Raw genomic sequence first — 24,303 nt, forward strand, 5'->3', positions numbered from 1 at the left:
CGGGAAGGGAGTGCAGATAGTCTCAGTCATCTCATTATCAAAAAGGAGGTGGTGTTGGGTGTCATGCAAAGCATTAAGGTAGATAAGTCCCCAGGGCCTGATGGGATCTACCCTAGAATACTGAGGGAGGCAAGGGAAGAAATTGCTGGGGCCTTGACAAAAATCTTTGCATCCTCATTGGCTACAGGTGAGATCCCAGAGGACTGGAGAATAGCCAATGTTGTTCCTTTAAGAAGGGTGGTAAGGATAATCCAGGAAATTATAGGCCGGTAAGCCTTACATCAGTGGTAGGGAAACTATAGAGAGGATTCTTTGGGACAGGATTGACTCCCGTTTGGAAACAAACAAACTTATTAGCGAGAGACAGCACGGTTTTGTGAAGGGGAGGTCGTGTCTTACTAATTTGATTGAGTTTTTTGAGGAAGTGACGAAGATGATTGATGAGGGAAGGGCAGTGGATGTTGTCTATATGGACTTTAGTAAAGCCTTTGACAAGGTCCCGCATGGGAGACTGGTGCAAAAGGTGAAGTCACACGGGATCAGAGGTGAGCTGGCAAGATGGATACAGAACTGGCTCAGTCACAGAAGACAGAGGGTATCAGTGGATGGGTGTTTTTCTGAATGGAGAGATGTGACTAGTGGTGTTCCGCAGGGATCAGTGCTAGGACCTTTGCTCTTTGTAGTATATATAAATGATTTGGAGGAAAATGTAGCTGGTCTGATTAGTAAGTTTGCGGACGACACAAAGGTTGGTGGAGTTGTGGATAATGATGAGGATTGTCAGAGGATACAGCAGGATATAGATCGGTTGGATACTTGGACGGAGAAATGGCAGATGGAGTTTAATCCGGACAAATGTGAGGTAATGCATTTTGGAAGATCTAATACAGGTGGGAAGTATACAGTAAATGGCAGAAGCCTTAGGAGTATTGACAGGCAGAGAGATCTGGGCGTACAGGTCCACAGGTCACTGAAAGTGGCAACGCAGGTGGATAAGGTAGTCAAGAAGGCATACGGCATGCTTGCCTTCATCGGTCGGGGCATAGAGTATAAAAATTGGCAAGTTATGTTGCAGCTGTACAGAACCTTAGTTAGGCCACACTTAGAATATTGTGTGCAATTCTGGTCGCCACACTACCAGAAGGACGTGGAGGCTTTGGAGAGGGTACAGAGGAGGTTTACCAGGATGTTGCCTGGTCCGGAGGGCATTAGCTAAGAGGAGAGGTTGGAAAAACTCGGAGTGTTTTCACTGGAACGACGGAGGTGGAGGGGCGACATGATAGAGGTTTACAAAGTTATGAGTGGCATGGACAGAGTGGATAGTCAGAAGCTTTTTCCCAGGGTGGAAGAGTCAGTTACTAGGGGACATAGGTTTAAGGTGTGAGGGGCAAAGTTTAGAGGGGATGTGCGAGGCACGTTTTTTACACAGAGGGTGGTGAGTGCCTGGAACTTGCTGCCAGGGGAGGTGGTGGAAGCAGATACGATAGCGACGTTTAAGAGACATCTTGACAAATATTTGAATAGGAAGGGAATAGAGGGATATGGGCCCCGGAAGTGCAGAAGGTGTTAGTTTAGGCAGGCATCAAGATCTGCGCAGGCTTGGAGGGCCGAATGGCCTGTTCCTGTGCTGTACTGTTCTTTGTAGTTGTTGCAATCACCGCAGTCGCCCTTGTTCTTAGAGGGTGATGATATTGGCATCGCGCATATCCTGTGGTACTGCTCCCTCATCCCAGCACAGGCAAAGCAGTTCGTAGAGTGCTGAAAGTATAGCAGGCTTGGCACTCTTGATTATTTCAGGGGTAATGCCGTCCTTCCCAGGGGCTTTTCCGCTGGCTAGGAATCAATGGCATCACTGAGTTCAGATTTTGTTGACTGTCCGTCCAGCTCATCCATGACTGGCAGAGACTGGGCTGCATTGAGGGCGGTCTCAGTGACAACATTTTCCCTGGAGTACAGTTCTAGGTAGTGCTCCACCCAGCGGTCCATTTGCAGGCGTTGGTCAGTGATTGTGTCCCCTGATTTAGATTTGAGGGGGGCGATCTTCTTGTTGGTTGGCCCAAAAGCTCTCTTAATGCCATCATACATTCCTATGATGTTTCTGATGTCGGAGGCCAGCTGAATATGACTGCATAGGTGTTGCCAGTAGTCATTTGTGCAGCGCCTGGCTGTTCTTTGTGCAGCGCTTCTGGCTGCTTTAAGTGCTATGGATGTTAGCTCGCCGGGGGCTTTCTTGTAGTTCAACAATGCAATGCGCCTAGCAGCTATGACAGGTTCCAGCTCTTCAAAGTGAGATTGAAACCAGTCTGCATTCTGCTTGACACGTTTGCATTGGTCGTCATTGCTGAGTAATAGATGGCGTCTCTGAATTGGGCCCACTTGCTCTCTGCATCCCCTGTAGGAGTGTTTTGAAGGGCTTTTTCAAGTGAATTTAGAAACTTACGTAACAGCTGTGGTTAGGAAATTCTGCTCGTGTTGATGCGCGGAGGGCCCTTCTGCTTGGAGCGATGCAGCTTCTTTGATTTAAGCCTAACCTTGCTGCACACCAGGGTGCCGCAGTCCGCACTGTGGATACTGCGTGTGATTTGAACGCTGTTTAAAGAGGCTCGCCTTGTGATGATGAGGTCCAGCTGGTGCCAAAGAAACCTGGTGTCAGGGTTTAGTATGAAAGAATGAGTTGGTGATGCAGAGGTTATGATAGGTACACAACTCAAGCAGTCTCTGTCCATTGTCATTCATCCTTCCAATGCCATAACGCCCAAGGCAGGAGGGCCATGAGTCATGGTCGGCCACAACCCTGGCATTAAAGTCCCCCAGCAGGAACAGATGTTTGGTTTTGGGGATGCTACGAATGATATTATGGAGTTCCTCGTAGAACTGGTCTTTAGCTTCAGGTGGGGAGCAAAGTGTTGGAGCATGGATGCTGAGTCGGTGTACTGGACCAGAGGCGGTGAGCAGTCCGATGAACAGTATGTGTTCCGAGCCATTTGAAGGTGGCTCTATCATGCTGAGCAAAGAGTTTCTGATGGTGAAGCCCACTCCATGCTGTCTTGGTTCATCAGGATTCCTACCCTGTCAGAAGGCGGTGTAGTCTTGCTCTCTTAGAGATCCGCTCACAGAGAGGCATGTCTCCGGAAGTGCTGCAATGTCCACACTTGGTCTACTGAGCTCGTTGTTAACAATGGCGGTCTTCAGAGAATCGTTGATTTGTGTAAGGTCTTCCGACAGGGCAGGACACATAGTTCTGACATTCCTGCTTGCAAAACGAAGGTCTGGCACCTTCTTTATTTTTTTTGTCGTGCTGTTTGGTGTGGTATTGCAGTCCACTTTTCGGGCAATGACCCTGAGCTCCAAGCACCCATTGAAGCAGGTGGACTGTGGCAGGATAGAACCTTACTGACCGTGGGCTGTCCGGTTTGAGGCAGGTGGTAGCTGTCCAGTGAGATGCGATGACCTCTCCCACCAACAAAGGCAACCCGTGGCGCCCAATCTACACGCCAATTGAGCTGGACTTATAACCCGTAACTGCTGCCTTCCATGTTGTTTTGGTCGCTGCGAGGCAACTATGGAGTGACCTCTCCATGGCGCATGCCTAGGCGGATGTATGGAGTTTGTGAGTTGCCGAAGCGTCAAAACCCCACTCTCTGCCTTCCTGGGGGGGTCCAAAGGAGTGCAGAGCATGACATTTGGCACCGATATGGCTGCAGAAACTGCCGGAAACATGCCAAAGGTGACACATGACCGCCTTCGGGGTTCCGCTCTGGATTTTCTGTGAGGGTTTACTCCCTTAGCCTTGGTCTCTCCCGACATGCCCACAAGGCAGTGGGGTTGTTAGGGCCCCTGCTCAGGGATAGGTGGATGCCGGTGGGGGGAGGTGGGTGTGGGGCGCGGGAGGGGGAGGGGTGCGGTGGGAAGGGGTGGAGGGAAGGGGGTGCGGGGAAAGGGGATTGCGAGGGGAAGATGGTGCGAGGGGGGAGCTGGGAAGGGGGTGCGAGGGGGGTGAGCTGAGGGGGGGGGGGGGGGCGGGAGGGGTGGTGAGGGGATGGGGGTGCAGGCAATAAAACATTTCATCAGCTCCCACCATTGCCCTCTGGTGATCTGAATGCTGGTGGGGTACCTTCATTAATTGGTTCGTAGTAATGCACTTAAGAAAGGACCTCATCAGGGTAATCGGGCTCTCGGTGAACCTTTTCGCTTCCATTCGCATCGTCTTTGTCAACAAGTGGTTCGCGACCCTGGCGAGCAGGCCAGCTCACAGCCTGCACGGCTTCCTCGATATCAGCGTCCCCCAGGCTGGCGCTGCGCTCGCGGTCACCATCCAGCCAGTCTCCATTGGCGCAGATCCAGTCGGTGAGGCTGCTGCCCACGTAATAATCGAGTTTTTTGAACCTCTCCTTGCCTCCTCCCACATACTGTTTGCTGGTGTCCAGTTCCTCCAGCTGGTAGACGTGGTGGCCTTGCTGTGGGGTGTAAATGTTGCAGACGGCCCCGAATGGCGTCTCCAGACCTTCTGCACAGTCCTGATTACCTGGCATACCTGTACTGGCTTATCCTTCTCCCTATGGTAATATGGTTTTAGAAAATTAATGTGACACAACTGGTTCTTCATCCGGCGATCAGGGGTGTCAACCAAGTAATCTACCATACCCACTCTTTTGATCACTCTTTGTGGGCCACTGAACCGTGCTTTTGATGGTCCTCCCTGTGATGTGAACAACACTAATACCTCATCCCCTGCATTTATGGTGGGTTGTGGTTTTCCCACCGTGTGGCATGCCTTACAAAATTGTCTCACATCTTTTGTAAGACCTGGCCAGTAATAATGTTTGCTTACGTGTGATTTGGTCTTCCGAATTCCCCTACGTCCTGAAAATGGAACGTCGTGTGCTACCCTTAATAATCCTGGTCAATATTTAGGTGGTACCACTAACTGTTCAACAACTGTCCAGTCTTCATCGGCAGGTCTATGAGGCGGTCTCCATTTCCTCCTCAAAACCCCTTTTGCCATATAATAGCCTTCCGGAACTCGTTTCACCTCAGCTTCTGACAGAGCCATCTGTGCTATTTGGTAGATCTCTGGATCAGCTTGCTGTGCTGCAAGGATAGATGATCTGTTAAACATCTCATTTGGATTATCTAAATCCCCCAAATAAGGTCTCAGATGCCTGATTATCTATTTGTGGTGCCCCTTTTACCTCCGACAATGGATCCTGTTTCGCCATTGCTCGGGTAACTACACACGCAGGAAATATTCTCGGAACTTGCTCCTGTAATTGTTCCGTTTACTTAACTTCACAGGGTTCCTCTGTAACCATAGGAGAAACTGATATTTTTGATCCTACCAAATCATTTCATGGTAGATCAATTCCCTTTACTGGTAAACTGTGGACAACACCTACAGTTACTACCCCAGTTATTAAGTCACCCTCTAGGCATACTTTATACAAAGGTATGGGTACACACACCCCAATTCCATTAACTGAAACTTTAGTGTTCATGGCGCTTTCTGGTGGAAACCTCATCTTTCCCCAGCAAGTGTGTTTGGATTGCTCCTGTATCCCTGAGTATAATGATAGGTTTTTCTGCCTCACTTACAGGATATGGAGTTACTCTTCCTTTTGACAAAAAAACCATTATAACTCTCAGGTATTTTATTCTTAACCTCTACACTCCTCTTAGTTTTAGTATCTGGTTTCACACTCACAGCTGTTGTTAAAGCTATAGCCTGGTCTGTTGTACTCTCAGTCAGAGTCTTTTCCTCTGCACTAACTTTGCATACCCCAACAAGTCCTATGGGTTTACCTTGCAATTTCCAGCACTCTGAATGAAGATGACCCGTTTTGTTGCAATGATAACACTTTGGCTTGCGAACTTCATTTGTACCCTCAGCACCTTCCTTTCTGACCTGAGGTGATCCTGGGGCATTCCCAGCTGTTCCTCCTTGTCCCCGGCTACTTGCCTTCCTTTCACTCTCCCACTTTCTATCCTTCTCGGGTTTATGGGGGTGACGGACAAAATAGGTTGGCTTATTCACAAGCTCAAAATCATCAGCAACCTCTGCTGCTTGCCTAGCTTTCAAAACTTTCAGGTTATCTATAAGAGTTCTCACTACTGAAGGAATGGAGTTTTTAAGCTCTTCTAAGAGAATCAATTCTCGAAGGTTCTCATACGTGGTTTCTATCTTTAATGCCCATATCCAACTGTCAAAATTCATTTGCTTCACCCTCTCAAATTCTAAATATGTCTGCCCAGTCAATCTCCGCAAGTTCCTAAACTTCTGACGGTAAGGTTCAGAGACTAACTCATATGCAAAGAGAATAGCCATTTTTGCCATCTCAATCTGCAGAAGCCTCTTCAGAAAGCATGGCATAAGCTCTACCTACCAGCCTGCACTGAATAAGCAATGTCCAGTTTTCTTTCAGCCATTTCATCTGTTTGGCTATTTTTTTCAAAAGATATGAAAAATGCCTCTATGTCCCTTTCCTTGAAGTTAGGAAGAGCCTGTTTAAATTTAAAACAATTTCTCGCTAGGTCCTGATCTAAATTCAGATTCTTCCTGCCCCAAATTTTCCCCGGATTTAAGACTACTCCTCTGTCTTAGTTCCATCTCTTTTAACGTAAATTCCCTCTCTTCTTTCACTTTCTCTCTGAAGTTCAAGTTTTCATATTTCTAACTGAATCCTGGCCAATACCACTGCATCACTCTTGGACTTACTGCCTTCATGTCTTTTGTATTCGCTTTCTTGTTCCTCGTATTGCCCCTCATCTGTATTATCATCATCATCTTCTACCAATCAACACAGATGTTCGGCTATTATTTCAACTATCTCTGCTTTTTTGGCACCTGATTTCAATTCCAACCCCAATTTTGCTGCCAATTCTTTTAATTTGTTCTTAGTGAAAGTTATCAAGTCACTCAGGGAAACATTCTGCTTTCCCAAAAACTCTGCTACAACCGCTAATGCCATAACAATGGTATAGACTGTACCTTATTATACAAGAGACTTGGTTCTTTTAATTTCTTTGTCATTGGTGTCAGATTTAGATCCCAACAATCAAGTTTCCAACTGAAAAGATCCCAGACTCGAGAACAATTAATCTGATGCCAAACGCAAGACCCCAATTTAAATATGTTATCCCAGAGACGAGTAATTACCACGATTCCAAATGCGAGCCCTCCAGATTAGTCTGATTCTGATCCCAGACAAGAGCCACCGAATTAAATATGATTCAACTGCGAGCGTGCCCCCAATTAAGATATTATTCGAATCCAGAAATCCAATTAATGTGATTCAAATCTTGAGCAAGCCCCCAATTAATATGTTATTAAAATCCCAGGACGAGCCCCCAATAAATATGTTACAACCGACTGCTCCTGTCAAAGCCCCTAATCAAAATATACGATTCTGATTGTGGTGGGAGAGACGCACTGATAATTCAATCCCGTCGCTCCACAGATCACCTCACATATCATTTAAAACTTGCCAAATTAAACAAAGACCCAGCCAAATTGTACCGTCTATTAACCCCCGAATGAGGCTAACCAAACCAGGTGTCTTTAAATCAACAAATTAACTCTTTAATTAAAAGAACTAAATTCTTAAAAACTACGAACATTTAAAAATAGAAAAATTAGAGTCCTTGCAAATTTACAGTCCAATGTTGTTCGAAGTCCCTTGCAGAATGGTGTTCGAAGTCCAGCGAATTTCAACAATTAACGACTTGCAACACTTTCAACAGAATCAATTTGACTTTAGAGTTTATTGAAAGATAAAAGATTGTCAGTCTAACTTCCCTTTCTTCAATTTAAATTACCAGAGATCTCTGTCTTGGCTTGACTTTGTTTAATTATTATCGAATCACAGTCTACAAGAGGTCAGAGGCTGCAAATTCTGCTGCGAGTTAACTCACCTCCTCCTGACTCCTCAAAGCCTGTCTACCATCTCCAAGGCACAAGGTCAGGAGTGTGATGAAATACTCTCCACTTGTCTGGATGAGTGCAGCTCCAACAATGCTTAAGAACCATCCAGGACAAAGCAACCATTTTGATCAGCACCCCATCCACCATCTTAAACATTTACTCCCTCCACCACTGGCAGACAGTGGCAGCAGTGTACCATATACAAGATGCACTGCAGCAACCCACCTAGCCTCATTTGACAGCACCTTCCAAACACTTGACCTTAAGGAGCTAGACGGACAAGAGCAGCAGGTGCATGGGAACACCACCACCTGCAGGTTTCCCTCCAGGTCATCCTGACTTGGATCTGCAATTGCCGTTCCTTCACTGTTGCTGGGTCAAAAACCTGGAACTCCCTTCCTAACAGCACTTCTGGTATATCTAGACCAGATGGACTGCAGCAGTTCAAGAGCTTGACTCACCACCACCTTCTCAAGAGCAATTAGGGATGGGCAACGAATGCCGGCCTTGCCAGTGATCCTCAAATCAGATGGAAAGAATTAAAAGACAGGCCAATGTACCTGAGTGACACATTAAAAAGGGATCTATGCAACAAGATGGGCATTAGATTGGTGAGGCTCCCCGAGCAGAATTCTCTATAGTAATTTGGTCAGGTCTCATTCACAATAGTTGATGAGAGGAGGTGTTTTAGACAAAAAAAGTGACAGGGAAATTTTTAAAGATTTAATGTAGATTTTCAGTGATGCAAATCCCAGAATTTTTTTGTTTTAAAGAGGATTTCAAAGCTGTGAGAAGGTTTCTGAACAGGCAAAGAGATTTTAAAGGTTAGAATACTCAAGAGGATCTTTGAAGCTAGAGCGAGTTTAAAGTTAAGGCCATTCAGCACATTGTGCCTGTGCTGACTCTTCGGAGAGCCCAGTGTTAACAGCCTAGGTTTTTAATCACCAAGAAAAGTATAGTCAAAGTCAACAAAAGGAATTTAGAGTACATAAGTTAGTTAAATTAGCAAAAAAGAAAATGGCTAAAGGCAGTTTATGACTAGTCACCTCAGGCATGTGCTCGAGGTGACCCTAAAGCATCCCCCTGAAGCAGTGGTGTCTGACACTATTCAACCTGCTACTCAAGGTGAGGCTGTGTGATCTCTATACACACGTCATTAAAGGAAAGCTTTAATACTGGATGCCAGACAAAACTGACCATAGACTTTGAATTTAAGCTCAAAAGGTTGTAAACTTGGACATCAAATGTAATTGTCATTTGTTACTTAGTGAATCCTAATGATGCGATAGTGAAGCTTGCAATAAAGTAATCTGCTGATTTATATTAACCAACTTACCTTTGGTGCAACCACCAATACGTAACCTTCTGATGGTACTGAATAAATATTACAAAGGTATTTAAATAGTGTAGTGTTCATAATTTCTCTCTATGTCTGTTAAGTGAGGATTTGCACTTCACCGAGTGATACTATGGTCCTCTTGTTGACTGATCTAGTTAATAATCAGTATCTTTCAAACTGTTTTTTGTAGGGCAATCTGGAACCAGCTGATTTAGGCATAGTATATGAAATGTTTGCCAGTATATTCACTCAAATCTGGTTCCTTTCCCAACAAGGAGATATTATTGTACTTTATAGTTCAGTAATGTAGCAAATGGAATCTGCCATTAACCTCCTTTAAATTTAACAAATGGGGAATATTTCATTTGAAGGCTCATCAATGTTTAATGAAGTATCATGAGTAGTTAATTGAGTAATTTCCCAAAAGAGACAATCTACTTATTTATAGATGTTTAATTTTTTTTTGATGCTTGTTGCTATATAATGAAACCATGCCTCTAACATCTGGTTATTTATGCTATCCAAAATGTATTTGCTCCATTTGATTCAATAGTGCATCTTTCATTCCAGGACTTCAATGTTTGTGATGCAGTCCTGCCAGCCGATCTTGAGAATGCTGCAGTCAGCACTGATGGAAGCCCTCTAGAAGGTGTACTTATGGGCGGTATAGGACCCATGACGATGCGCCATACAGAAGGGTGATGAGGCCTATGGCTTTGTACACTTTGAGTTTGATCTGTGCTCTAAGACTGTGGTTGCTCCACATTCGTTTGTAGAGTTTTCCTAATGTACTGTTTGCTTTTGAAAGCCTATTGTCCACTTCCTTGTCTATGGTGGCATCAAACGAGATGACGCGCCCCAAATAAGTAAATTGCTTGACGACATTTAGCTCAGTTCCCTCGATGACAATGCTTGGTGGTCTATATTCTTCTTGGGGTGCAGGCTGATGCAGGACTGCAGTTTTCTTCAAACTGATTTTTAGTTCGAAGAGTTGTGCCGCCTTGGAAAAACACGTTGCTATACGTTGCAGGTCTGACTGACCGTGGGCCAGGAGAACGCAGTCATCGGCGAAAAGAAGATAAACAGCCACCATCACCAGCATCGAGGCCATCCTCCTGCAAAGCCAAATGTGTTAGGCGGGTCACGTTAAAGGCCTGCTCAGGTCAGGAAAAAAAAACCCGACCCGAACTCAACAGAACAACATCGGACCAGAGATTGACCTGGTCCGAGTCCCTCCGACACAACCACCGGAATGTTCACTTTACCTACCTTCCAATTCCGAATCAGTTTCTTTTTAAACAACCTTTCAAGTCCAATTAATACTGTGTGTGTCTGACCCGGATCGGCCCGACCTGGACATGGCCTGACCCAACCCGACCTGAGCCCAAAAGCCGGACCCGGAAGTGCAACCCGACCTGACTTGAACGGGACACATGTCGTCAGGTCCCGTCACGTAGCAGGTCTTTAGGTCATGTTGACCAGATGGATGAGTCGCCTACCCAAAATCGTGTCGTATGGAGAGCTGACCGCTGGTAAAAGGAATAGAGGGGCCCCACACAAACGTTTCAAGCACTCCCTGCCACTCGGCCATTGCCAGTGGGAAGCGCAGGCCATAGATCGTGATGCCTGTACATGGTATATCAGGAGGGCTACAGACACCTTTGTGATCAGCGTTAAAGAAAAAAAAGTGAAGGATTGATCCATTTGCCGCCAGCAGTGACTATACCTTCACTTGTACCTGCTGTGGGAGAATCTGCCGGTCATGGACAGTCCTGACTAGCCACCAGCAGGCCTGCAACCGATGAGTACAACCTTCCCAAAATCTTTGCGTTCAAGAGGGAGAGCATCTTTCATTATGTAATTAATTGTATTTGCCATATTCTATTCAACAGTAACTACCTGCCATTCAATAAGTTACATCACTGGCTTGGCACGACCAGTTTTCTATAAATTCATGCTGACTTAAATACATTGCCATGGTCTTGAATTACCTTATAGGTGTCAAGTGAATAGATCTTTACTCCCAATCAAATGCTCTGAATTTAGGCTTAAACTGTCAGCACTGTTATTTATGCTTTCAACATTGACCATACTGGAATATCGTGTGCACAATGCCTTTTTGTTTTATTTCCCCAGGTACAATTGTGGGATTGCAAGATTGGAAATCCAAGGATTCATTCAGATTTATTGATATATCTTCAAAGGCTTCAATAAGAAAATTACACATGTGGAAAAAAAAACTTGAGTCATTTAAGTCCCAGATCGGACCATAGAAACATAGAAAATAGGAGCAAGAGTAGGCCATTCGGTCCTTCGGGCTTGCTGCACCATTGAAAAAGATCATGGCTGATGGTCTAATTCAGTACCCTGTTCCTGCTTTCTCCCCATATCCCTTGATCCCTTTGGCATTAAGAAATATATCTATCTCCTTCTTGAATATATTTAATGAGTTGGCCTCCATCGCCTTCTGCGGTAGAGAATTCCATAGGTTCACCACCCTCTGAGTGAAGAAATTTCTCCTCATCTCGGTTCTAAATGGCATACCTCATATCATGAGGCTGTGACCCCTGGTTCTGGACTCCCCAGTCATTGGGAACATTGGTTCCTACAAGGTTTCTACGAGATCCCCTCTCATTCTTCTAAACTCTAGTGAATTTAGGCCTAGTCAACCCCATCTCTCCTCATATGTCAATCCTGCCATCCCAGGAATCAGCCTAGAAAATCTTCTTTGCACTCCCTCCATGGCAAGAACATCCTTTCTCAGATAATGAGACCAAAACTGCACACAATACTCCAGATGTGGTCTCACCAAGGCCCTGTATAACTACAGTAAGACATCCTTGCTCCTGTACTCAAATCCTCTTGCAATGAAGGCCAACATTCGCCTTCCTAATTGCTTGCTGCACCTGAATGCCTGCTTTCAGCAACTGGTGTAGAAGGACACCCAGGTCTCGCTGCACCTCCCCCTTTCCCAATCTATCACCATTCAGATAATAATCTGCCTTTCTGTTTTTACAACCAAAGTTGATAACCTTACATTTATCCATGTTATACTGCATCTGCCATGCATTTACCCACTCACCCAACTTGTCCAAATCACATTGGAGCCTCTTTGTATCCTCCTCACAGCTCACATTCCTTCCCCCTGGCTTTGTATTGTCTGCAAACTTAGAATTGTTACATTTAATTCCCTCATTCAAGTCATTAATATATATTGTGAATATCTGGGGCCTAAGCACTGCTCCCTGTGGTACCCCACTAGTCACTGCCTGCCACCCGGAAAAAGACCCTTCAATTCCCTTTCAATAACCTACTTCTAATAAATTAAAACTCTCCTGATTCTTGGATTAGTTGGTACCCTGTGCAAATAAATGAGCTGCGAGTTTTAAAAAAAACTTTTAATATATATTTGTGATCAAATAAACAAGCCAAATAGATCATTTTAAAGTGCAAGCTCAAGAAATCTTCCTTTTCAGGGTTAATAGCTGACAGATTTTTTTTTTAATCTGAAAATTGACACTCTCACCAAATATGCTTATAACACACAATATGTCTTGACTGCACAAGTGAATGTGCAGTTTCAATCTGCCGAGTGTGTATACATGAAAAATAGCAACCCAGTCATTTTTTTAAAAATGTACTCATAGGATATGGGCTTCGTTGGCAAGGCCAGCATTTATTGCCCATCTCTAACTGTCCTCAAGAAGGTGTTGAGCTGCCTTCTTGAACTGCTGCAGTCCAAGTAGTGAAGGTACACTCAGAGTGCTGTTAGGCAAGAGTTCCAGGATTTTCACCCAGTGACAATAAAGGAACGTGATATATTTGCAAGTCAGGATGGTGTGTAACTTGGAGAGAAACTTGCAGGTGATGGTGTTCTCACGCACTTGTTGCTCTTGACCTTTCAGGTGCTAGAGGTCAAGGGTTTGAAAGGTGCTAGGTCCAATAGTAACATTTAAAAGAAAACTGGATAAATAATTGAAAGAAAAAAAAAACAAGGCTATGGAGAAGGAGCAGGCGATTGAGATTAATTGAATAGCTCTGCCAAAGAAAAGTTACAGCATGATGGGGTGAATTCTACTTTGCAGAAGCACAAATGCTAAATATGGACGTTACAACTCCTTTAAGGAGCTTCAGTCCAAGATGATGGCCAGAAAGGGTGATGGATTGGGTGGCCAAGGTATGGGAAAATAAGTGTAAATGAGAAAACTGCTTTGTTCAAACATCAGACAGTTAAATCATCATTCCATCGCTGATGTATTCTCTGAAATGTATTTATTCACCACCTGCCTAGATGGGTGCAGATGTCACAACATTCAAAGAAGCTCGACAACATTCAAGATACAGTGGTTAGCTTGATTGGCCCCTGTACTACTGAAGTTGATATGCACCCCCTTCATCACCGGTACACTGAATGTGGTATATATGATCGACAGGATATGCTGTAATAACTCACCAAGGTTACTTTGATATAAGGATCTTCCTCCCCTCAACTTCTACAACAGAGGGCACAGGAGTAATAGTGTTGTGGAAACACCATTAATTCACACACCAACTTGACTAGGACATGTATCGCTGGAGAGAATTCCCTTCCTAACACCATCCTGAAAGCACCACCACAAGAACTGCTGCAGTACAAAAAGACCCACCATTTTCTCAAGGCAACTAGGGATGAGTGAAAAATACCAATGTTGCCCACTTCCCGAGAACAAATAAAAATATTCTAAACAGCAAAGTCAAAGTAGTATTGGTAAAAAGCATGTAATGCAGATTGGGAAAATAGCAAAAGAACAAAATCACATTCATAAAAAGCTGAAGTGACTGTTCAATTAACCAAATCAATCAAAAGATGCACAATGTAAACCTCAGTATCATCTAGGGAGAGAGCACCATTGCAAACGAATGAACGCTAGAATTTTTAAATAATGACTTGAAAGATTAATGTAAGTGATGACATACTTGTCGGACAGCCTCTACACGAGGGTACAGGATATGCAAATCTGAACCTAAATGCACAGTATTCCAGTCTAAATTTTACACTGTTCCCAATACTTTTTAAGAAAGTGGTCTATATTTAATGGTGCATCCTGTTTTCCATCTAAGTGCAGTGAACACACCCTCGTGACTTTAGTGGAAGCACAGAATCAACTCTTCTGTAAAATATTGAAGTAAAACTAAATAGTACTAATTTACTTGTACTATACTGTGAAAGAGAAGACAAACTGGCTGATTACAGGTCAGAGTCATTCTCCAATCAATCTAACTGCCCTCAGTTTAATTATGATCCATGTGAACAAATAAAATTCACAGACATTAAAGACTGCTTAAAGCAATGTGGAAAAGCTGTAATTTCAGAGCAACCAGCTTTTAGAAATGCTGTTATAGAAAAATACATCGCAATATTTCAATCCTCCACCGATATTTGTCCATCTTTTTGCACATCATCTGGTGACCTAAACAGTGATTACTACATATTTATCTTGCAACTATACAAAACAAAGTTAGTCAGCATCTTTTTGAAGTGCTGTTCTGATGGAAGGTCATCGACCCGAAACATTAACTCTGTTACTCTCTTCACAAATGCTGCCTGATTTCCAGAATTTTCTGTTTTTATCTCGCTTCCCAGCATTTGTAATATTTTGCTTTTATCTTTTCCAAGTGCACCAAGTTGTTTTCTTGCAACGTCACTACTAAAATCTGATGCAACATGGAAACAAAAAGATTCACGGCACAGAACAATACCTGACCATTTTACATCTGCTACAGGTATTTAAATAATCCCCTCCCAGCAAAACATTGTATGTACGGCTCACTTTATGCAGTAAGTGAGCATTTATACAACACTCAGCTTTCAAGTTTCAAAATCCTAGCTGCAGCATTCCTGAACAAATAAGCCCATAGTCATTTGCAGACAGTATGAATCGGGCTAGAAAATTAATGATATGGACTTTGTCCTGAAGAGGCCATCTCTGCAGTATGACATTCAAGAGATTCATTAGGGCGGCACAGTGGCGCAGTGGTTAGCACCGCAGCCTCACAGCTCCAGGGACCCGGGTTCGATTCCGGGTACTGCCTGTGTGGAGTTTGCAAGTTCTCCCTGTGTCTGCGTGGGTTTTCTCCGGGTGCTCCGGTTTCCTCCCACAAGCCAAAAGACTTGCAGGTTGATAGGTAAATTGGCCATTATAAATTGTCACTAGTATAGGTAGGTGGTAGGGAAATATAGGGACAGGTGGGGATGTTTGGTAGGAATATGGGATTAGTGTAGGATTAGTATAAATGGGTGGTTGATGTTCGGCACAGACTCGGTGGGCCGAAGGGCCTGTTTCAGTGCTGTATCTCTAATCTAATCAAAAAAATTATAAACATTATAAAAACATTGTTGGCACTTCCTTTTCATTAAAGCTATTAATTTTACAATTGATTGTATATTTTTATGGCTACATTGAACAAATAGAAATGACACAAGACTGTTTCTAGCAATAGCTGACAATTTAAAAAAGGTACCACATTGGAGTAGGTAGGTGAAATCTTCTACAAAAACAGTCAAGTTTTGATGAACCAAAGCTAAATGTTAGCTATTAGGGATGGGGAATAAATGCTGGCCTTACCAGCAACACCCACATCCCATGAATGAATATAAAATGTAACAATCCATCCAGAAGGCTTCAGTGTGTTCTAGTGGATTCTCTATAGTCCTCTGGTGAAGCTGTCCTCGCGAAGTAATAGTAATTTTACATAATACTCTTGCCACTATTTCTTACACCATACAGCATCTTTAAAGTACAGGTCTATTCCTCCAAAATATCACATTGTCCCAAACTTTAAGAATTGGGGTGAGCATATATATTCTCTTTCAGCCTTTCACTACTCTTCTGTTTTTTTTTACTTTAATCAAATAGCCTGGGTACAGACATTTTAACAACTTCTGTGTACAGTCTCACAAGCAACGTGATAAACCATTGAACAGAAAATTCAACATAGTGCCAAATTCCCATGAAACTAAACATACCTCGCAAAGTAATAGTAATTTTACATAATACCAGCAGAAAAATAGAAGACTGATAGAGGAGGAGATGTATCCATTATAACATTTAGAATTACATGCCAGTTCAGTAGATAAATTTAGCACATAATAATCTAACCTTTTCCCAAACACTCCAAACAAATATATACTAAAGATTTTACCGTAATTATATGAGAACATGCAGTTTGCTGTGATGGTGTACTATGTTTAAACACTTCACGAGAACTGCTTCACTAGAGGACTATAGAGAATCCACTAAAACACACTGAAGCCTTCTGGATGGATTGTTACATTTTTTATTCATTCACAAGATGTGGGTGTTGCTGGTAAGGCCAGCATTTATTCCCCATTCCTAATTGACCTCGAGAAGGTGGTGGTGAGCTGCCTTCTTGAACTGCACGCCATGTGATGAAGATTCTCCCCACAGTGCTATTAGGTAGGGAGTTCCAGGATTTGACTCTGACGAGGATGGAAGCGTGATATATTTCCAGGTCAGGGTTGTGCGTGATTTGGAGGGGAACTTGCAGATGGGGGTATTCCCAAGCATTTGCAGCCCTTGTTCTTTCAGGTGGTAGATATCAAGGGTTTGGAAGGTGTTGCTGAAGAAGCCTTGCCAAGTTTCTGTAGTGCATCATGTAGATGGTACAGCTATGGCGCACCAGCGGTGCAGGAAATTAATACAAGATGGTGGACTGGGTGCCAGTCAAGCCTGGATGATATAAAAACAATAAATGCTGGAAATACTCAGCAGGTCTGTGACCCTTCTTAAGAACTGGATGTTGTTGAGCTTCTTGAGTATTGTTGGAGCTGCACTCATCCAGGCAAGTGAAAAGCAATAAATTATACTCCTGACTTGCGCATTGTAAATGATGCAAAGGCTTTGAGGAGTCAAATGGTGAGTCACTCACCACAGAATACACAGCCTCTGACTGCTGTCATAATCAGAGTGTTTATGGGGCTGGTCCAGTTAAGTTTCTGGTCAATAGTGATCCTCCAGGATGTTGGTGGTGGGGAATTCAACACTTGTAATGGCATTCAATATCAAGGTGAGATGGTCATTGTCTGGTACTTGTGTGGCACCAATGTTACTTGCCAGTTATCAGCCCAAGCCTGAATGATGTCCCCAAGTCTTGTTGCATGCGGATATGGACTGCTTCATTATCTGAGGAGTTGCAAATAGAACTGAAAAATGTGTAACTTCAGTGAACATTCCCACTTCTGACCTTCTGTCGGAGAAAAGATGAAGCAGCTGAAAATGGCTTGGACTAGGTCACATACGAACATACGAAGCAGGTTGCGGAAGTAGGCCATTCGGCCCCTTCGAGCCTGCTCCGCCATTTAATAAGATCATGGCCGATCTAATTGTGGTCTCAACTCCACTTTTTCGCCTACCCCCAATACCCTTTGACTCCCTGGTGAGTCAAAAATGTATCTACTTCTGCCTTAAAAATATTCAATGACCTTGCCTCCACCACTCTCTGGGGAAGAGTGTTCCACAGGTTCACAAACCTCAGAAAAAATTTCTCTTCATCTTCATCTTAAATGGGTGACCCCTTATTTTTAAACTGTGTCCCCTAGTTCTAGTCTCTCCCACAAGGGAAACATCCTTTCAGCATCCACCCTGTCAAGTCCCCTCAGGATCTTATATGCTTCAATATGATCACCTCTCATTCTTCTAAACTCCAATGCATACAGACCCAACCTGTCCAAGCTTTCTTCACAAGTTAACCCCACCCCCCATCCCAGATATCAGTCAAGTGAGCGAAAACCTTTGCTGAGGAACTCCTGCAGCGAAGTCTTGGAGGAGACAGCAGGACTTTTTGAAGGAGGCTCTGAAATAAGTTTCATAACAAATAAACGGAAGAAAATAAACATACAATTCAGTGTCATCAAGTAAAATGTCCCAGTGCTGTGGCTTCACAACCACCTAATCTAGAAAGTTTAACACCCATTTGATTTTACAGATTTAGCTCTGGAGACACTACACTGATAAAACAGAGATTTCATATACATGTCAGAGGAAAGGACTAACAGTTCATGAGAAATATTCTTGGTCAGAATTGCATGCCATTAGATCAATTGTCACACTGCTGGCTTATATGAAATTCCCTCCTCTCTCGCTGCATCCAAATTAGGGAAGGTGTACAGTCATATCATCACTACTGAAGCAAGCGTGCACATAGAAATCCAGTGCATGGGCAGTTGTTCTGATTGTTACTGCCAGGTGAGAAAGGTGTCTACGGGTCCCTTTTACCCTTCACGTGGTCTTACTGCAACAGGGTTTAATTTTAAACACACTGTGTTTTAGCTCCCCCTTAGTGAACCCTTGTTCACCGCTTTTCAATTATTAGGAAAAGAAATGAGCACAAACAGGCTTTCTTAAGTTTAAAGAAGAAAAGTGAAATTAATTAAAACTTAAACTCTAATTCAGCTAATGCCTACGGATACACAACACGCACCATGCTAGCATGCTTAAGCAATACGCACATGCAAATAGAGACAGAAAAGAGAAGAAAAAATAAAGTAGAGGTTTGAGGCAATCTCTGAAGAACGGTTATTGTTACTGTGCTTCAAACTTGCTGCAGTTCTTGCTTGTAGGTAGATCTTGCTTTTCGTTGGGGCCCAGTATTCTTCTTAAACCTTTTTCACTGTAGGAGACTTTTCTCTCTTGGGGTTCATATGTCTTCCGAAGCTGGTGAAAGAGATGAGAGCAGACAGGAGTAAGGCGGCAGCAAGCCAGCCATGAGAGGTCTTTTCCAGTCCAGGAGCACACAGCCTTCTGTCTTCAAACACGGTTTCTCCAATTTAAAACTCCCCTATTTGGCCAGCAGATGGTCACGTGACCGACTGGTGTGACCAGGTCTCTTCTGTGTATTGGAGCAGGGACTGGTTCCTTTGTTTCAACACTGACTGCTAGTATGTAAAAAATGTCTTTCCAGCCAGGGGCTTGGTAACAATTTTAAAATTTAATGTCCATGTGGCAAAATATATGTGCCTCATTCTTGGCAGGTGGGGGCCTGCATGACATCTCCACACCCAGGGGAATGAAATGCAATTTGAAATAAAAAGATGGCGCATTTCATGAAAAGGTTTGAGAGAAATATAAGATAGAAAGAAAAATCATGCACTTCTCTCATTCATTTAATAATCTTAAAGCTGATTAAAATTGTCTTTTCTGGGTGCCAGTGCTAATTTGATTTCCCCCCCTTTTGGCATCCCAGTAGCCACGTGGTTCTTTTGGGAAGCTTTTCTTCAGTTTGCCCACTGCCATGACTGCCTATGGTTTTGTTCCTGTTGGTCTTTTTTTTTCCAGGAGAGTCAGTAGTGGGCAGGTCTAACCTGAACTCTCTTTCAGTGCTTTGCTGAGTCATGCAAAGGTTTTTGAGTTCAGAGGATGTGTGGTTCCCATTTCCTCTGACTGTGGTGGAGGATTCTTTGTTAATCTTCCCTTTGTCCTCTCGGACATTCCTGCCTGCAGGTACTCGTGCAGACTTGACTGCACACTCCTGTGGCACTTCAACTAGGTGAGGCATCGCCCTCATGGTTTCTCTGCACGTTCCTGTAAATGCTGTTTGCAAACTCAAAGCACCGCACCAGAGTTGCTTTTACATAGGAGGATGTAGGGTCTAACTTTTCACATTTGTTGGGGTTGGCTGACCAGACAGTAGGGGTTTTCATCCAGGATTTCTTCCGTACTTCCTTTAACCTGTCCTTGGTTACTTTTTCCCCTTTTTCTAAACTTTTGCCAGCCATGTGTCTGCCTGTCCCCTTTTGTTCTTGGCGGGGGTCCCTTACAGTTCACCAGCCTTTGAGGGTCCTCCTAAAAGGGGTGCAGGTTTCACTGTAGGTTGAGGTTTCTCCTCAACCTGGCACATGTGGCAACTCCTGCAGTACTCCACTACATCTTTGTGGAGTTTTGGCCAGTCAAACTGCTGTCTTATGCAGGCTTTGGTCTTTCGTATACCGGCATGTACAGCCACTGTAGTCTCATGGGTCCTTCTTAATATTTCTCCCCGGTACTTCTGTGGCACCACTAACTGGTTAACTACTTTCCACTCCTTGTCCTCAGGTCTGTGAGAACTCCATTCCCTCATCAGTACCTCATTCTTTAAATAGTAGCAATCAGGGACTCTCTCTGCTTCACTTTCTGACTGGGCAGCCTGTGCTAACTCTCGCAATACTGTGTCAGCTCACTGAGCCTCAGTTAGGGAAAATCCATTTTATTCATTCCCTGGGTCTCCTAACTTTCCAAAGAAAGTCTCGGACAGGCAGACCTCATGGTCACCTGCCTGCAGTGCCAATGCAATCTCCTCTGGGTGAGCTGGTTTGATCATGCTCTGCTCCACAACACATTCAGGGAAACTGCAGGGAATCGTCTCCTCTAACTGGTGAGCTACTGTCCACTACTTGCTCTCAGGTCTGTGAGGAGAACACCATTTCCTCATCAGTACCCCATTCTTTAAATAGTAGCAATCAGGGACTCCCTCTGCTTCACTTTCAGACTGGGCAGCCTGTGCTAACTCTCGCAATACTAGGTCAGCTCGCTGTGCCTCAGCTAGGGAAAATCCATTTAATTCATTCCCTGCCGCTCTGACTTCCTGCCGTCTTTCTTTCACTACTGGGGGGGGGGGGGGGGGGGTGGGGCTACCACCTTTACCCCTGCCAGATCATTACCTAGGAACAGGTCAACCCCGTCCACTGGCAAGCTAGCGACAATCCCTATGGTCACCGGTCCCGAAACTAGGTCGCACTCCAGGTGCACCCGGTGTACAGGTACAGGCATACACTGCCCTCAAATACCATTCACCACCATTTTGGTGTTCACTACACTCTCGGGGGGGGGGGGGGGGGCGGGGGAGGAAAGAGGACAGGCCTTTTCCCAGTAAAATGGATCTAGTGGCCCCTGTGAAATACAATGGGCTTGATGGCCCCACTCGAGGGGTATGGGGTTACTTTCCCTTCAGACACAAATCCCTGCTAACATTCAGGAATCCTATTAACTTTTCCTGCACTGGCCGTAGTAAGCTTCCTGGGTTGCACACTTACTGCAGTTAAAGCCACAGCTTGTTCTGTGCTTTCCATCAGGGTCCCGCCTTCACGGAGCGGGTGTGCCCTGATTAACCCTACTGGTTGTCCCTTTAGTTCCCAGCAGTCAACTTTTAAATGCCCTGCCTTATTACAGTGGAAGCACACAAGTCGCTGGGTCTTAATCTTGTTCACAACACCTTCCTTTTAGCTGGAGGAGGGCCCCCTGTGTCTCCTGCTTTCCTTTCTCTCCCAGGACTGCTTGGGCAGAGATCACTTTCTCACCCTTTGTCCTTTTAGGATTTGTGGGGGTGATTAGGAAAGGTTCTCACCTGGGAAACTCGACTTATAAATTAAAGCAAACTCACTGGTCAAAACGGCCGCTTGCCAGGCTCCCTGAACCTGCTGTTCCTCTGCATGGGTCTTTATGGAGAGTGGGAAAGTGCGTTTAAATTCCTCTAACAGAATTACTTCTCTGAGATTCTCATAGCTGAGCTGTATTTTTAAAGCCCTCAGCCACTGGTCAAAAGCCAGCTGCTTACTTCTTTCAAACTCCAGATAAGTTTGATCAGCTTGCTTTTTGAGAGTTCTAAACTTTTGGTAGTAGGCTTCGGCTCGAATTCATTGCCCCGAGGACAGCATTTTTGGTCAGTTCATAATTTGATGAACTCTCATCTGGCAACAATGAATAAACCTCATTGACATTTCCAGTTAGCTTGCTTTGTAGTAAGAGAGACCAGGTCTCAGCTGGCCATTTTAGCTGACTTGCCAGCTTCTCAAGACACAAAAAACGCTTCCACATCTTCCTCATTGAATTTTGGGATTAGTTGAGCAAGTTTTAGCAGTTTTGTACCCAGCCCTGAATTATGCTCCTCCAAATTGGCCATGCTTTCACTGGGGTTACTCTGTCACCCCCTAGTTAACTCAAGCCGTGTCATTTCTCTTTCTTCGGATTCTTTCTGGAGTATTCTTTCTCTCTCACTCGTTCCTTCTCCTGTCTTTCTCTCTCTTCACGTTCCTTCTGGAAGGCTCTCTTCCCTCAAATTCAAGTTTCCTCTGTTCCAATTGCATCTTTGCTAACAAAACCTTGTTGAAGTATGCTTCTAATCCTGTTTCTACTTCTTCAGAGTCAAGGGAAAAATCGCTGGCCACTAGCCTTAGGAGTTTGGACTTCCTAGCCTTGCCACATACAGTGATCCCACACTGCTCAGCCATTTGTTTCAGCTCCTCCATGAACAGTGCTTTTAACTTACCCCAAGTTACTTCAACCTGCCTTGGAGAGCTGCTCGCTTCAGTTGCAGACATGTTAGTATTCAATCACACACAACCACAAGAAAACCTGCTTAATCTTACTCTTTATTGATTGGGAACAATTTGGCTTCCCACTTCCAATTTATCTTGTTTCTCTGTGGGTAAAAACCCGGACAGTAGTACCCAAATTTCTGTTTTGATCAGGTGAGAAAGGTGTTTACGGATCCCTTTTAGCCTTCAACTGGTCTTATTGTAGCAGGGTTTTGTTTTTTTTAAACACACTGTGTTTTGAGTTCCCCCTTGGTGAATCCTTGTTCACTGCTTTTCAATTATAAGGCAAAGAAATGAGCACAAACAGGCTTTCTTAGGTTTAAAGAAGAAAAGTGAAATTTATTAAACTCTAATTCGGTTAACACCTGCGGATGCACGCCATGCTAGCATGCATAAGCGATACGCACATGAAAATAGAGACAGAAAAGAGCAGGAAAAAATCAAGTAGAGAGATTTGAGGCAACCTCTGAAGAGCGTTTTTTTATTACTGTGCTTCGAGCTCGCTGTAGTTCTTGCCAGTTGCTAGATTTTGCTTTTCGTTGGGGCCCAGTATTCTTCTTAAACCTTCTTCACTGTAGGAGACTTTTCTCTCTTGGGGTTCATATGTCTTCAGTGGTTTCTGAAGCTGGTGAAAGAGATGACAGCAGACAGGAGAGAGGCGGCAGCAAGCCAGCCATGAGAGGGCTTTTCCAGTCCAGGAGCAAACAGCTTTCTGTCTTCAAACACTGCTTCTTCAATTTAAAACTCCTCTAATGGACAGCAGGTGGTCACATGACCGACTGGTGTGACCAGGTTTCTTCTGTGTACTGGGGCAGGGACTGGTTCCTTTGTTCCAACACTGTCTGCCAGTATGAAAAAAATGTCTTTCCAGCCAGGGGTTTGGCAACCCCTTGTAATAGGCCTTCTTTTCTTCCCAGTAACAATTTTAAAATGTAATGTCCACGTGACGAAATATATGTGCCTCATCCTTGGCAGGTGGGGGCCTGCACGACATGATATAACATTAATGAGCAAATTCAGAAACCAGTGATTGCAGATCCACAGTTACGCACCACAATGGGTTTCTTTTCTAATTTGTTAACAGTGATATACAACATGGAATATTCATTTCACATTCATTTCATGGCAAAGAGAGGGTTTACAAAAAAAAAAGAGGCAATCCGAACTCAATTCAGTTTGTGGCACACTATCTACTAGATGGTTTATTGTTCCACCTTTCTGAAGTTCAGGAATGCACACGACAAGCGAATCAATCAGTAAGTCAAAACGCATAGCATTTGTTTGACTCCTGAGGTCATTACATTTACTTAGTAATTGGATAAATAAATGCCATAAATATTTGCAATGTTTTAAAAAACAGTTAACAGGTACTAACAGTATTACAAATTCTGGTAGAACCATTATTAATGCAAAGTCTCATGGGTTTGATTCTTCTACTCTGCAAGCACCATCGCTGTTTTGAAATCAAACAATAATCAGCAATTACAGTTGCGTGGATTGGCATATTTCTTAAAATACAGCTGGCTAACTGTTCCTCTTAACTACAGCTGTTGTACAGATAGTAACATACAGTTCAGTATAGAATTCACTCTTCAGCACTGCACACAACATTAGACTGCTGTTACATAATTGTCGAATATGATGCAGTCAGCACACCTAGGTCCTATCACCCATTGCACATTCCTACTGGCTGCAGTA

General features: G+C 43.9%; 1 protein-coding gene across 11 annotated transcripts in view; it reads right to left on the reverse strand.

Moving 5' to 3' along the window:
* Positions 1-24,303, reverse strand: part of spopla (speckle type BTB/POZ protein like a) — a 325,679-nt gene that overhangs the window by 99,148 nt on the left and 202,228 nt on the right. The window lies entirely within an intron of this gene.

This window comes from Heterodontus francisci, chromosome 7 (genome assembly GCF_036365525.1).
Source record: "Heterodontus francisci isolate sHetFra1 chromosome 7, sHetFra1.hap1, whole genome shotgun sequence".
In the NCBI taxonomy this organism is placed as follows: domain Eukaryota; kingdom Metazoa; phylum Chordata; class Chondrichthyes; order Heterodontiformes; family Heterodontidae; genus Heterodontus; species Heterodontus francisci.